The sequence below is a fragment of the Cryptomeria japonica genome, chromosome 10, assembly GCF_030272615.1.
Source record: "Cryptomeria japonica chromosome 10, Sugi_1.0, whole genome shotgun sequence".
Lineage (NCBI taxonomy): Eukaryota > Viridiplantae > Streptophyta > Pinopsida > Cupressales > Cupressaceae > Cryptomeria > Cryptomeria japonica.
In genome coordinates this window covers 855165726-855179697 of record NC_081414.1, presented here as the reverse complement: position 1 = coordinate 855179697, position 13972 = coordinate 855165726, and the positions used below count along the sequence as shown (strand labels likewise).

Here is a 13972-nt window from a genome sequence, read left to right as displayed (position 1 = left end):
ATAAATATTTTTATTTATTTAATTATTTAAGCCTAATTCTTCTATTAATTAAATAGATCTTTATTTATTTAATTAATTCATTTATCCTCTTCTAGCCTTATTTCTTATTTAAATAAATACTTTTATTTATTTAAATTATCCTTTTCCTAAATTAAATAAATACTTTTATTTATTTAATCGATCACACTTCCTCTCTTAATTAAATAAATCTTTATTTATTTAATTAATTCATTAGCATTTCTACCCATGACACATGTCATTCATCTCTTAATTCCTACACTACCTACCTGTTGTGACCATTTCACACATCGCCCCATTAAATGGGGACCCCCTCTTTTTTGCTCAGTTTTGCCTGTTTCTCTCTCTGCTTTTAGGGTTTTGGGTAAGTGAGTGAGTCGTCTGGACTAGGGCTAAGCCTTAGGGTTTCCTTTTAATATTTTCAAGCCAAAGTCCACTCAATTTTGAAAGATTATTGAGCATCCTCGCGTGGATTGCAAATTTGAAATAGGATGAGTCTGTCAGGATGTCAGGTGTGCCTGTCTAGGTCCAGTCAGGATTTTGAAAGCAAGTTCAAATTTTGCCTAAGTGTTAGTAATGGAATTGTGCAATCTTGTCCGGGTGAATTTTGACCAAATTTTGGAAAGTTTGATAATTGACCCCTGGCCTTGAAGATGACCTAATAATGCCTTGTGAAGTGATTGAAAGCCTAAATTCTTGATATTTTGGCCTATAGAGCCAAAATCGCTCCTGTCCCTCTGTCAGGGACCAGGGCGAAATTGGTATTTTATGCATCTTGGTTATTGACTTATTTCATTTGTCTTGTGCAGGGTCGCCAGGAGATGCAATCGAACATGAATTGAAGATTTGGAAGATTTTTTGAGACTTAAAAGGGCAAATTTTTAAAGATAAAGGCCAAATAGCTCCTGTCCCTCTCCCAGGGACCAGAGCGAAATAGCTTACTTAGGGCATTTTTGGCCTTACTTGATCAAATTGAAGTGTCAGGGACGCAATAAGGGATGAAATCAACATGATGGAGTATCTAGACTTAGTCGTCTGCCATGAGAAGTTGAGTTTTGACCTCAAGGACAAAAATCGCTCATGTCCCTCACTGAAGGACCGGAGCTTGTTTCTCAAAGTTGCACTGTCCTTGCAGGGCCAAGACAATTTTTTTGACTAGAAGAGATCAAGGAGGACATGCTTTGTCTATTGAATATAATTTGAAGTAATTTGCAAGCAAGGAAATATGCTAAAATGACAAAATCGCTCCTGTCCCTCACTGAAGGACTGGAGCTTGAACACCAAGTTTGCCTTATTCTTGCAAGATTAAATGATTTTGCGATTTGGAAGAGATCAAGTAGAGTACGTTTTGCCCGTTGAATATAACTTGAATGGACCATGAAGAAGAAAATCTACCCAAAATGTAAAGTTCGCTCCTGTCCCTCTGTCCCTCTCCCAGGGACCAGAGCGATTTTCTCAAAGGACAAGTTTTGGACCAAAGAAAAGCGAATGTCAAGTTTGGGATGAAGGAAAGGCAACCCAACCAATCCGTTGAAGATAATCTTGAAGGTTGGCAAAACACAAATGAGCTTACAAATGAAGGTTCGCTCCTGTCCCTCAGTCAAGGACCAGGGCGAAATATGCATTATCTAGCATTCCCTTCCGAATTTGGTCGAGTCCAAGCCAAGATACTAAGTCAAAATGATGTTTGGAATGTCTCAAAGAAGAACGAAGTTGCAAAGGACCATGAAACTTGCTTAAATTGCCTAAGGCGCTCCTGTCCCTCTCCCAGGGACCAAAGCGAACTCTTCAAGTGTGCCTAATTTTGGAGTACTACTATCATTTGCAAGACTTAAGAAGGAATAAGAAACAACGTTTTTCGCTTTGAAGACAATTTGAAGTCGATATGATCAAGGGTTTGCACAAAGAACAAAATGGTGCTCCTGTCCTTCAGTCAAGGACCAAAGCGATTTCACTAAAGTCGACCATTCCCTTCAAAAGCTACGTCAAGGCAAGGTCATGCGGGATCCCAAATGTCTTTAGGAAGATGATGAACAAGGAGTTAACATCAAAAATCAACAATTTTGTGCCATAAATGCAAGTTCGCTCCTGTCCTTCAGTCAAGGACTAGAGCGATTTCTATGAAATCCAACATCTCCCTCCAGAATCACGCCAAGGCAAGAATTTTGCAAAGTAAGGAATGCCTCTCGATGGTCATAAACAAGGAACTGACCCCAAGACTCGACAATTTTGAGCTCAAATATAAAGTTCGCTCCTGTCCCTCAGTCAAGGACCAGGGTGAAAATCTCCAAAAATCAAGTTTGCTTTGCAAAGGACAAGATTGGCATGCGTAGAACAAACAAGGATGATCATTGCCTACCTCGCAAGTTGATTTGGCGATTCAAAAGACAAGGACCATGGAGTAAAAGCAAAAATCGCTCCTGTCCCTCACCAAGGGACCAGGGCGAAAATGGTCTAAGAGGCATTCATTTCAAAAATTGAATAGATCAAACTCCAAGTTACGAATGAAGATCCCAGTTTGGACGTAAAGGAAGTGACTTTGAACGTGAAAATCAATCCAAAATGCATGATCGCTCCTGTCCCTCTCCCAAGGACCAGAGCGATGTGGTTAGTATCCCTTACATCTCTCATGTTTTGGCGCCAATAAATTTTGAATTACATTAAATGCTAAAAATTCGATAAAAACTTTGAGTTATTTAATTAAGTTGGCATTTAAACTAGCGCATAAGGCATTTAATAATTGATTTGGCCTTTTAAAAAATCGAAATTATTAAATACAAAGGCATTTAAATTAATTAATTATTAAATTAAATAAAAAAAGGGAGAGCGCTTGGATTATATTTCCATATTTTTATAAAGGTCGGCCTCCATTTTTTTTTAAATCTTATTTATTATTTGCCTTATTTCCAAAAGTCGGCCTATGTGCAATTAAGGAGGTGAGCGCCTATATAAGAAGGGTATTTTGAAACATTTTAAACCATCATTCAATCATTGTTACATGCGAATTTGGAAGAGCAATAGAGGGAGCGAATTTTGATCCAAGGAGAAGAGCGAAATTTCCATCCAAGGAGGAGTGCGAACTTTGTTGGAGGATAGAGTCGGAGCGAATTTTCCTTCAAGGCGTTGAAGACCCCAAGGGTGGTGAATTTGATAAGGGAGGCGCATTGGCTAGGAGAAGCTCACGTTGAAGACTCCAATCTCCATTTTGCCTAGGCGAATTTCCTAATTTTGCATCTTTTTAGAGTTAGTTCTCAAGAAAGGTATGGCAAGATCTCCCTTGTCCAAATTTTGAATTTTGAAACGTCCTAGCCTCAATCTTGAATTTTCAATTTTGAATCTTGAATTCCAAAATTGCATTGTTATATCTAGGAAATGATAATTCAAGGATTTATCATGAAGTTTCCTAAAATCAATCTTTAATTTTAATCTATATTTCTATATTGCAAAATCTATTTCTCATTATGAAATGTTGTGTAGGTGTCACGATGGCGACCCCGAAGGCAGGGGCATCCACCAGTCGTCCAGCCCTCATGAAGGAAGATCAGAAGAACGAAGAATTGGAGACTAAGATCGTGTCGAAGTGGAGCAACATTGGAGATACCAACTTGGGAAACTTCAGTACGAAGAAGTTTCGAGAGGTCCCTTACATTGGCAAGCCATCACCTGTCGCAAGAAGAATAATTGAAAGTGGCATTATCAAGGCGGCCGGCTTCCCTCCAGCAATCCAGTGCCATGAGTTGATGATCGAGTGTGCTCGCCATTATGATCCACAGTCCAGATCGATCGTGTCCAAGGAAGGAAATACTTTGGCTTACCTTTCAGAGGAGGCTATAAGTGAGGCTTTCCATCTTCCGGAGCACAGAGATATGATCTATAAAAGCTTAGAAGGAGCCAGGTCCATGTACGAAGATGATCCAGACACTTGCTTAAGCATCATCAACAAGAATTGGTTACTCAAGAGTCGTCCTCGCCTGAGCAAGATTCCGAACACACCACATAGGATCGATTTCCAGGAGGAGTACAGAGATTTGATAACATTACTCAACCGAGTTACAGGAGCTCCTCAAGCCTTCTATTTTGAGAAGTGGATGTTCTACTTCATCCAAGTGATAGTTCAAGGAAAAGGAACAATTCATTGGGCTAGAATGATTAGCCATTGCTTGGACGTGCAGTTAAGAAGACTGAAGGCTACCAAGTCCTTCCACATGAGTTCATACATCATGTATGCCTTGATCAGGAGTTTTGAATATGCAGGATTATCTCACAGAGGAGTGATCGGAAGAGGGCCCGGGGAAGTCAGAGTTTGTGATTCCTATGTTCATTTGCATCATCCTCCAGGAAGCAACTACAAGTTAGTCAATGATACCTTCACGATGAACATCACCAGGACATTGCAAGGCGGGATTCACAATCGGCTATCTCAAGATGCACAAGAGCTTGTAAAGAGGTACGGTGCTTGGTTCATCCAATTCCAGAAATTTACATATATTAGAGTTCATGGATGTCCTTCACCTCCCTACATGTTGCCGAGGTATCCGACAGACAGAATAGTGTTACTTGAGGTAACTAGACAGTTGGCAGCTTATGCGAAGGCATTCAGACACAGGCATGGAAATGGAGTTCCTGTGCCCATCATACTAGGAAATTCAGTTGAGGTATGTCCTAATGCTCTAGCCATGGATGATGCAAAAAAGGAGTTGACCTTATATTCATTTTCATCCTTTGCTTTGAGAGAGAGTTTTGATCCTTATGGGTATATAGAGGAGACAGTCGGAAGAAAATACAAGCATGAGTTTCAGATAGAGGACTTTATGATGAATCTCTCAGATGATCTTGAAGTGAAAAGAAAAATGCATTCCAGATTGCCTTTAGACTTCATCAGGAAATGCAAAATTTACAGAGTGGCCGACCAAGCTCAGGACAATGGCAGACATCTCCAATCATCTTATGACCGAGAAAGCAAAACAGTGAGGCTAGATTGGAATGAACTTGAAATTTTGGATCTAGATGTTTTGATGGCTCCATTTTTGTCTTGTACTCGCAGATGGGTTGATGTGCAACATCAAAAGTTGAGAGAGCAGGGCATATCTATGACTTTTACTTTGGAGGAAAGGCCAGGAGAAGGAGGAGCAAGTGTAAGCGAAGGAAATCTTAATACCAGAAGCACAGGCGAAGGCAACCTTCGAAGCGCAAGTGAAGGCAATCCCCATCCTAGAGGCTCAAAGAGAAAAGAGAGACCTGAGAAAAGAGAATCCTCCAAGAAGAAGCAAGAGGCCAATTGAGATCGTTCATCCGGCACATCTTCTCGACAAGAGAAAGAGGACACTTGAAATGGAGGAATCTATGGAATCAATGGTACAGAACGATAAACAGGAAGAAGGACAGGCACCTCAACGTTCATCGAGTCGATCTCTCCAAGTCAATGAGCTACATGAAGACAAGAATGATGACGAAGCGACATCTCCTCTCAGAGAAGAAGAAACATTGCCTAAGGAGATACAGGTTAGAGAAACAAGATCTGCCATTCCAGATTGGTTAAAGGAGAGACTGACAAGGGTGATTGTGATTGAGGATGAAGATAATGTGATTGATTTGGAGAGCCTTGTCGAAAATTCTCAGGAAGTGACAGAAAAGAGGAAGGCCACTAAGATGTCCAAGATGATCAAAGATGAGACAGGATCCAGAAATTGCAGATAGCTACACTAGCAGTGGACAAGTATGAAGGTGAAATCCTTGCAGAGGAGTATGATGTAGAAACATTTGAGCTTGGTCCACTCACAGCCGAGCAGACACTGGATGAGGCCACTGATTCATTTGAGGCACTTAAGGAAAAGCTTTGTGGCACCTTAATTGTCATTGGTCTGTCTCCTAGATTTTTGTGCCAAAATTTAATATTTGGCTATGCATTTAATATTGTTCAATAAAAAGGGGACTATTTGTAATAAACCCTAATTAGGGTTTAGGTGTCATAATCTTGGCCATTGATCTTCTTTTGATCTGGACCGTTCATTGTAATTGAGGATGCTATATATACCCTCATTCATTTTCATTTTGATATAGATAGATATAGAGATAGAGTTAAGAGAGAGCAATAAGAAATAGTTAGAGTTTTGAGAAGCAAGTATTTTGTAGCAAGATTGAGCTTTGAAGAAGGAATTTCAAATAATTGTTGTTTATGATGGCTTTGAGATCAATAAAATATTGAAGTTATGGTGTTTTATTGCAATTCTTGTGGTTATCTTCATGGTTGTTTACTTTCTTGAATCATTCTCAGTCAAAGTAGTATTTAAATTTGAGGGACTAAGTGTTGGGTTTGATCTTTGGTGAGATTCATACTCCAAACCACTAGCTTCTTACTGATTGTAAGGACGCCTTGTGTGGTCGACTGGAAATTTTTGGATTGCATAAACCTTCATTCATCATTCAGTCATTGATATGTACCTTCATGGTAGTACCTATGATTCTTGATGATTTGAAAAATCATTACTCACCTTAGAAGATCGCATCAGTTTCAGTAAAGTTGTAATTCCTTGGCGATACTGAAGTTGGTAGAACCTTGCCAAGTCTAGCCTACATTGAGTCGTTCTTAGGATTAGATTAGAATTTATCTCTTGCAAGCCCTACCCTTTTGATCTTTTTTGAGAACTTGTTAGTATTAGGAAATCTTGTTCCTGCAGCTCGGATTGACGTAAGGCCCCTTGATGAAACAGCAATCACAATGACCACTGGTGCTTATCCACACGTAGAGACCCTACATACAAGAACCTTGGAGTCATCCTGATTGATCCTTTTTCGCGATATCTTCAGCAATCAGAGGCTTTATTCAAGAGAGGATAAGGTACCCTTGGGTATTTTATTCTGTGTTTGATTGTGTACAAAATACACGTCAACACTACCCTCTCATTATTTTCTTATTTCCTTTACCTACCCTCTAATCTTAGCCGACCATTTATTTCTTACACATCTTAATCTTATCCTTCCATTTCTTATAGTGTCTTTTATATGAGGAGATGCTTCCTTCATTATCAACCCTAATCATTCAATTAGCTAATCAATCCTTCAAGCATTCTACCATTCGAACTTTCATACGCGATCAAGCTAATCAAGCACATTTCTGTTCTTTGTTGAGCTCTTGTGCACACATAAAATCTAAGAGCAAATATATCAAGCAAAATCAATGGAGATAGAAAGAATGGAGATCCAAACCCTATTGGACATGTGATGATATAATCTTCGTGATTTTATTTGATTTGCATTGTCTTAGGTAATCTTCATATGTTATGGTGGATCTTTGTTGTTGTTAGGCTAGGGTTTTGTGGTTGAATTCATTTAGTCTTTCAATATTATTGTTCCATTATTCATTTTCACCATAAACTCTTTGGCACCCCCAGTGGGACATGGATTTTTGTTAGATCTATGTTTTTTACAGATTTTTCTAACCCTATATTGTTGTTTTGTAAAACAATTTGGAGAATAACCTTGTGCAACTAGGGTTATGGACACAAAATCAAGATCTTGGAGAGATTTGATCCGATCTCACAAATGACATCGAATTTTTGCATCAAATTTTGTTTGCAGGTTTGGGACAATATCAAAAGCTCGCAATCCAAATTTCAGTTTTTTTGGGGCATATTTGAATTTTCTATGAATTTTTTTTTTATTTTTCTTAAAAAAATAATTTTGAGAGCAAATGAGCGACTTTTTCGAATTTCCTTATATTTTTGGAAAGCTCTCTAATTTATACACATGTTCTATTCTTTGTGATTTTAATTTTGATGCAAAATATTTCTTCAAAAATTGGATCTTAAAAATTAGGGTTTTTCATTATTTTGATCAGAGCTCACAAACTACTTTGAATTTTGACATCCAATTTTTTTTGCAGGTCAAGAACAGTATTAGAAATTTTCAGTAAAAAAATCAAATTTTTTGGATCATATTTGAATTCTCTATGAATTTTTTATACATTTTCATAAAAAAATAATTTTGAGAGAAAATTAGCGAATTTTTCGGATTTTGTTACATTTTTGGAAAGCCCTCAGAATTATACACAGGATCTGTTCTTTGTGATTTTAATCTTGATTCAAAATAATTCCTTAAAAATTGGATTGTAAAAAATTAGGGTTTTGCATTATTTTGCTCATATCTCACAGACTGCTAAGAATTTTTGTAGGAATTTTTTAATGTAGATTTGGAATGCTATCCGGAGTTTCCAGTAAAAATTTCAAGTTTTTTGGATCATTTTGCATTTTCTATGAATTTTTTATGATTTTTCTTAAAAAATCAATTTTTGGAGCAAATTATAAACTTTTTTTGATTTTCTTACATTTCTGGAAATGTCTTGAAATTTTACAGGTGGTATGTTTTTTATGATGCAAAATAACTCATGGAAAATCAGATCTTTGAATCTATCATTTAAGTATCCGCTTTGAATAGCGTAGACTCGGGGGAAACCCCATGTGGGATCAACAACTATTGTCCTGACCAACCATAAGAATTGTGCTTGTCTTCTTTTAGACATTCAAACATTCAAAATCAAACATCATAACATTGTGTCTTTTGTGTCTTCAAGTGTATGCAAAACATTTTTACATCAAACAACACACTTTTCTTTGAGTCATTTTGAGTCTAAACACTTACAAACATTGAGTCTTCATCAACATTGTGTCCTATTGTCATGGAAAAACAGTCAAAAAATTCAGATTTGGTCACAACAAACAACTTTACAAATTGGAAAAATTGCACTCAATTTCCAGAAACGCGTCTGTGTCATTTAACTGCGTCTGTGAAGTACAAAAACGCGTTTGTGTTATCCTAAAGAAAATTGCATTCACAAAATCTCATAAATGCGTCTGTGCAATGTTCAACCACCTCTGTGTCATTTAACCGCGTCTGTGAAGTATACAAGCACGTTTGTGTTCAGAATTGGAAAAATTTATAGTCCAGCAAACAAGAGCAGTCAGTTTCAGACTTATTGAGCTTCCTAGGTGTTGATGTGTCTTTTGTACACATACGAACACAGAATAAAATACCTAAAGGTACCTTATCCTCTCTTGAACAAAGTTTCCCGACTGTTGAAGATTTCGCCGAAGGATCAATCGAGGCAACTCCAAGGTTCTTGTATGTAGGTTCTCTACGTGTGGATAAGCTTCTCGTGGTATGATGTGATTTTGTTGGAATCACAAGGGGACTTACGTTTGACTGCCTGAACGTTTGATTTGCTTTGGATATTGCTGGAACGTGAGATTTTACTGGCCGTTGATTTTGAAAAAAAAGAAAAAAGGAGAAAGGTTGAAACGGGATCTATTTCTAATACTAAGAATGTAAGAGCAATGAACGACCTTTGATGAAATTCTAACTAAGTCTTGCTTTGACATCCTAGGAACATCTCCACAAGGTTAGTGCGATCTTCTGAGGAAAGCTTTATGATGTTCAGATCACTGCTACAAACATGGACACCATCAGGCTGATGCATATCAGTGAAGAAGCGACAATTGAAGTTAAGCTTAAGCTGAATGATTCCAATTGACTACACAAGGCAAGTCTGCAATCAACAAACTGCTAGTAGTATGGATATACATATTTCACCATCGATCATACACATTTCTTCCACTCATCTAATAACATGAAATCAAATTTGAGAAGTATAGACCATGCAAATTGTTGAATCGACCCATAGAATTCACCATTTCCTCAATGAAATTTACAAGTCCTTTACAACAACATCTTGGCAACAATCTTTGCCTTCTCTTTATACTCTACTCTAACTATTTCCTATTCTCTGACTATTCACTATTATCTATTCTCTATCTACCAACTATTAACCTTTACAAATGAGGAGCCAGGGCTTATATAGAGAAAGCCTTTACAAATAGACGGCTCTGATTGATTTAGAATCAATGGCTAGGATTACAAGATAGAAACCCTAATTAGGGTTTGTTACAACAAACTTCCTTAGCCAATTAGAAAATTACATTCCAAGGGTGAGGACCAATAGGAAGCAGGGGTAGGTGCCTCGAAGTTTGTGTCGTCCCCAATGAGTCAAGTACATTGAATCTGGACACGCTGAGGTGGACCAATCCAACTGGAGGAATGATGACCAGGATGCCACCTTGTCTGACACTTGTAACTTGGTTGATGTTGAATTTGATGATATTAAGAAGCTAACTTTGATTAACTCTTCTACGACTATCTACTTCTTCAACGGACCCTTGCACTAACCATATTTGATTCTCCTTTGTCTTTGACGTGATGGATGGGTGGTGTACCTTTCCTTGAAATGTTGGCAATGCCTTTCATTGTCATCTTATGGTTCCTTAGTGTGGCAAAGTGAAGGTTCTGGAGGTAGCTGGCAATTCCTTGAACACCTTGAGTCTTCCCTTTTGCTTGTGGAACGTCCTTGACGATGATGAACTGGAATTGGTCATCCTTGATGATGCTGGACTGGAAATGGTTGTCCTTGATGATGCTGGACTGGAAGTGGTCGTCCTTGCCCTGGTTGGTTTTCTCCATCTGCAAAATAGACCAAAAGGTGATTAAGTACATATGACATGTTCATTTCAAAAAAGCATTTTCCACCTTAAATCATCAACAAGAAGACTTCAAAATAAAGTTCGCTCAAAATCCTTCCCAGGGACAGCACCTATAAGAATTTCGCCCTGGACCCTTTGGAAGAGTCAGGAGCGAATTTTGCATTCCAAGATAATTCTATCACTTGTTACTCCAAAATTCCTCCCAAGGCAAACATATGATAGCTTTCCTTCCTTCAAAACCTAGGGATCCATGCTTTGACCTTTATCATGAGCAAGTTAGGTGAAATTGAGAATTTCGCCCTGGACCCTTTGGAAGGGTCAGGAGCAAATTTCTTGATCATGGACAAAACACTCGCTTCTTTCACTCACAACCCCTTCTAAGACATGCTTGTGGCAATCTTTAAGCCCAATCTACCTTGATCATTGTCTTGGTCTAGCACAAATTTGGAAGAAAAAGGACATTTGGTGAATTTCGCCCTGGACCCTTTGGAAGGGTCAAGAGCGAAATTCATGATTTGCTTGTTTTCCTTCACCAAGGTCTATCTTTTTCACTTTCTATACTTGGACTCTTATCCTTGGATCCTTCTCCCATGTTTGCAACATTTTGTTTGACTTCAAAATGAACACAAAAGAGAATTTCGCTAGAAATCATGGCCAGGGACAATGCCTATAATGGATTTCACCTTGGACCTTTTGGAAGGGTTAGGAGCGAATTTCTTCCACCATCCCAAAATCATCATTTTTGGAGACAACAATCCATTCGAGGGCAATCACAAGGACTTATATCACCTTGGTCTAGGCCTGGCTTGGCACAAATATGAAAGGAATAGGTGGTTTTTAGGAATTTCGCTTGAGACCCTTTGGAAGGGTCAAGAGCGAAATTCATGATTTGAGCTTATTTTCTCATTCTCTCAACTCCAATCCACCTCCAAGACCAAGGATATATCGCCTCACTCCTATCTAGGCCATAAAAACCAAAAAACTTAACTTGATTTGCAAGGAAAATAGGTGATCCTAGGAATTTCGCTCTGGACCCTTTGGAAGGGTCAAGAGCGAAATTCTTGATTTGGCTCAATTCCTTCATGTTCATGGATCACTAGCAACTCAAAGTTTTGCTCAAGGACTTCTCCAATCTTATCCCATCCTGACCCACACTTGACTTAGCATAAAATTGAGAAAAAAAGGGTGGTTTTGGGGAATTTCACTCTGGACCCTCTGGAAGGGTCAGGAGCGAAATTCAAGATTAGGACACAATTCCATCTCCTTCTTCCCTTGTTATGCCATGATTCTCACCTTTGGACTCCTTCCTCATGAAGACAACACTTGTTTGACCCCCAAGAAGGCCTGGAAGGAGAAATTCGCTCAAGACCATGGCCAAGGACAGGACCTATTTGGATTTCCCTCTGGACCCTTTGGAAGGGTCGAGCGAAATTCATGTCCTAGCTCAAAATCATCATTGTTGATGGCAAAAAATCAACTCCAAGGCATGCCTAGGGATCCTTCTAAGCTCTATTCATCTTTATCCATGCTTAGCTTGACACAAAATGAAAGGAAAAGGTGGATTTTAGGAATTTCGCTCTGGACCCTCCGGAAGGGTCAGGAGCGAAATTCTTGTTTTTAGCATATTCCTTCATTCTTTCAACTCCAATTCACCTCCAAGACCAAGGAACAAGGTTTTAAGCCCAAACACGGTAAAAAATAAGGTTAATAAAGAATTTCGCTTTGGACCCTTTGGAAGAGTCAGGAGCGAAATTTCACTCTTGGACAAAAACCCTCACATTTCAATGCTTTCAATCACTTCCTTAGGCAAGAACATGTCCAAACTTTCACAATATGCCTTAGAAAATAAGATCCTAGTCTAAACAAGGAAGAAATGGATGTCATCTAGGAATTTCGCTCTGGACCCTTTGGAAGGGTTAGGAGTGAAATTTCCAATTTAAGTTGATTTCACATTCCATTTTTTCAATTCTCCTTCAAACTTGATTTATCCAACCTCCTTTCACCATAATCAAGGCAATCCACCACCAAATAAGCTCAAAACAAGGTCCTAGTGCTCAAGGCAAAATAGAGGGTCAAAATAAGGATTTCACTCAGGACCCTTTGGAAGGGTCAGGAGCGAAATTCATCCTTTAGGCAAAAAATCTTCATTTTTTCATGCGTCCAACCACCTTTCAATGCCAGAACGCCAAAAGTTAACCAAACCAAGGAAGAAAATGAGGTTTACAAGAATTTTTGCTCTAGACCCTTTGGAAGGGTCAGGAGCGAAATTTGACATTTTGGTCTCTCCGTCAGGATTCATGTATGGAATATAACATTTAAGTATAAGTGACATCTTATACTTTAAGTTATATTCCATATATACTGTCAGGATGTTTGAGAGTGGTTTCGGACCTTCAGGAGTTATAATGCCAAATCTAGTTTTTGGAGGATTCTTCAGTTTTCCAGACTTAGTCAAATTTCAGGATCAGGAAGACATTCCAAACTTAGCCAAATTTCAAGGAGTTTGAAGATCGGGATGACATTCCAGACTTCATCACTCACCAACTTGACCTAGCTCAGACCTTCAAGGATGATACTCACTCACCAAGCAAGACACAATTAGCAACAAGAGCAAAACCAAGCCCTAAGGAAGACTCTCAAAGAAACCCTAATTCTGGGGCCCCATGGACTCACCCTGGCTCAAGCAGAGCCTGCCATCCTAGTGATCCCTCTGGCAACACTCAGCATGCAAAAGCTAACAGACAAACCCTAAAAACCTAGAAAGCAAAAAAGTAGGGGTCCCCACTTGAAATGGGGCGATGTGTGAATACGTTACAACACTAGGTTATCTCTCCAGATTTTCATCTAGAATTCAACCTATTTATGGGTCTCACAAAGTCCATCATTGCATTACATTCACATTTGTCTAAACTTGAGTCAAAAGGTCACTTGCTTGTCCTCATCTTAGTTTGTCAACACACTACATACAACAACATTTTGCTAAGTGGTCCCTCATCAAGGTCTATCACCTTTGGGTCTCATTTGGTCTTACTTAGAGTCAAGGTCAACTTACCTCATCAAGAGAAACTATCATTTCTTTGGAAGCCACACCTACTTTACTACATACATACTTGGTCTTACACTTTGGACATTGCAAGTAAACTTCGGATTCATTTACATTCCATCCAACTCTTGGTCTTCCATACTCTTTCCATTTTCATCTAGTTTCAAACATCTTGGTCAAGACCTAGTTCATGGTTGAAACCTGTTCCCAAAAATCTAGGAGAGAAGTTAAAGAGGCTAAAGAGTTCGCAAACATGAGTGCCTATGAGTATGACAATGATGTCTTTTTCAATTCTGATCATACTACATTACTTGACATGGACACTTATAGAAATATTCAAAATGTTGAGAACATGGATAACACAAACAACAATGATACGCAC

The 13972-nt window shown here is 38.6% G+C and overlaps 1 protein-coding gene across 5 annotated transcripts in view; it reads right to left on the bottom strand.

The window, feature by feature from the left end:
- The window catches only part of LOC131065184 (putative pentatricopeptide repeat-containing protein At1g13630), a 61427-nt gene that overhangs the window by 17659 nt on the left and 29796 nt on the right, over positions 1-13972 (bottom strand). The window lies entirely within an intron of this gene.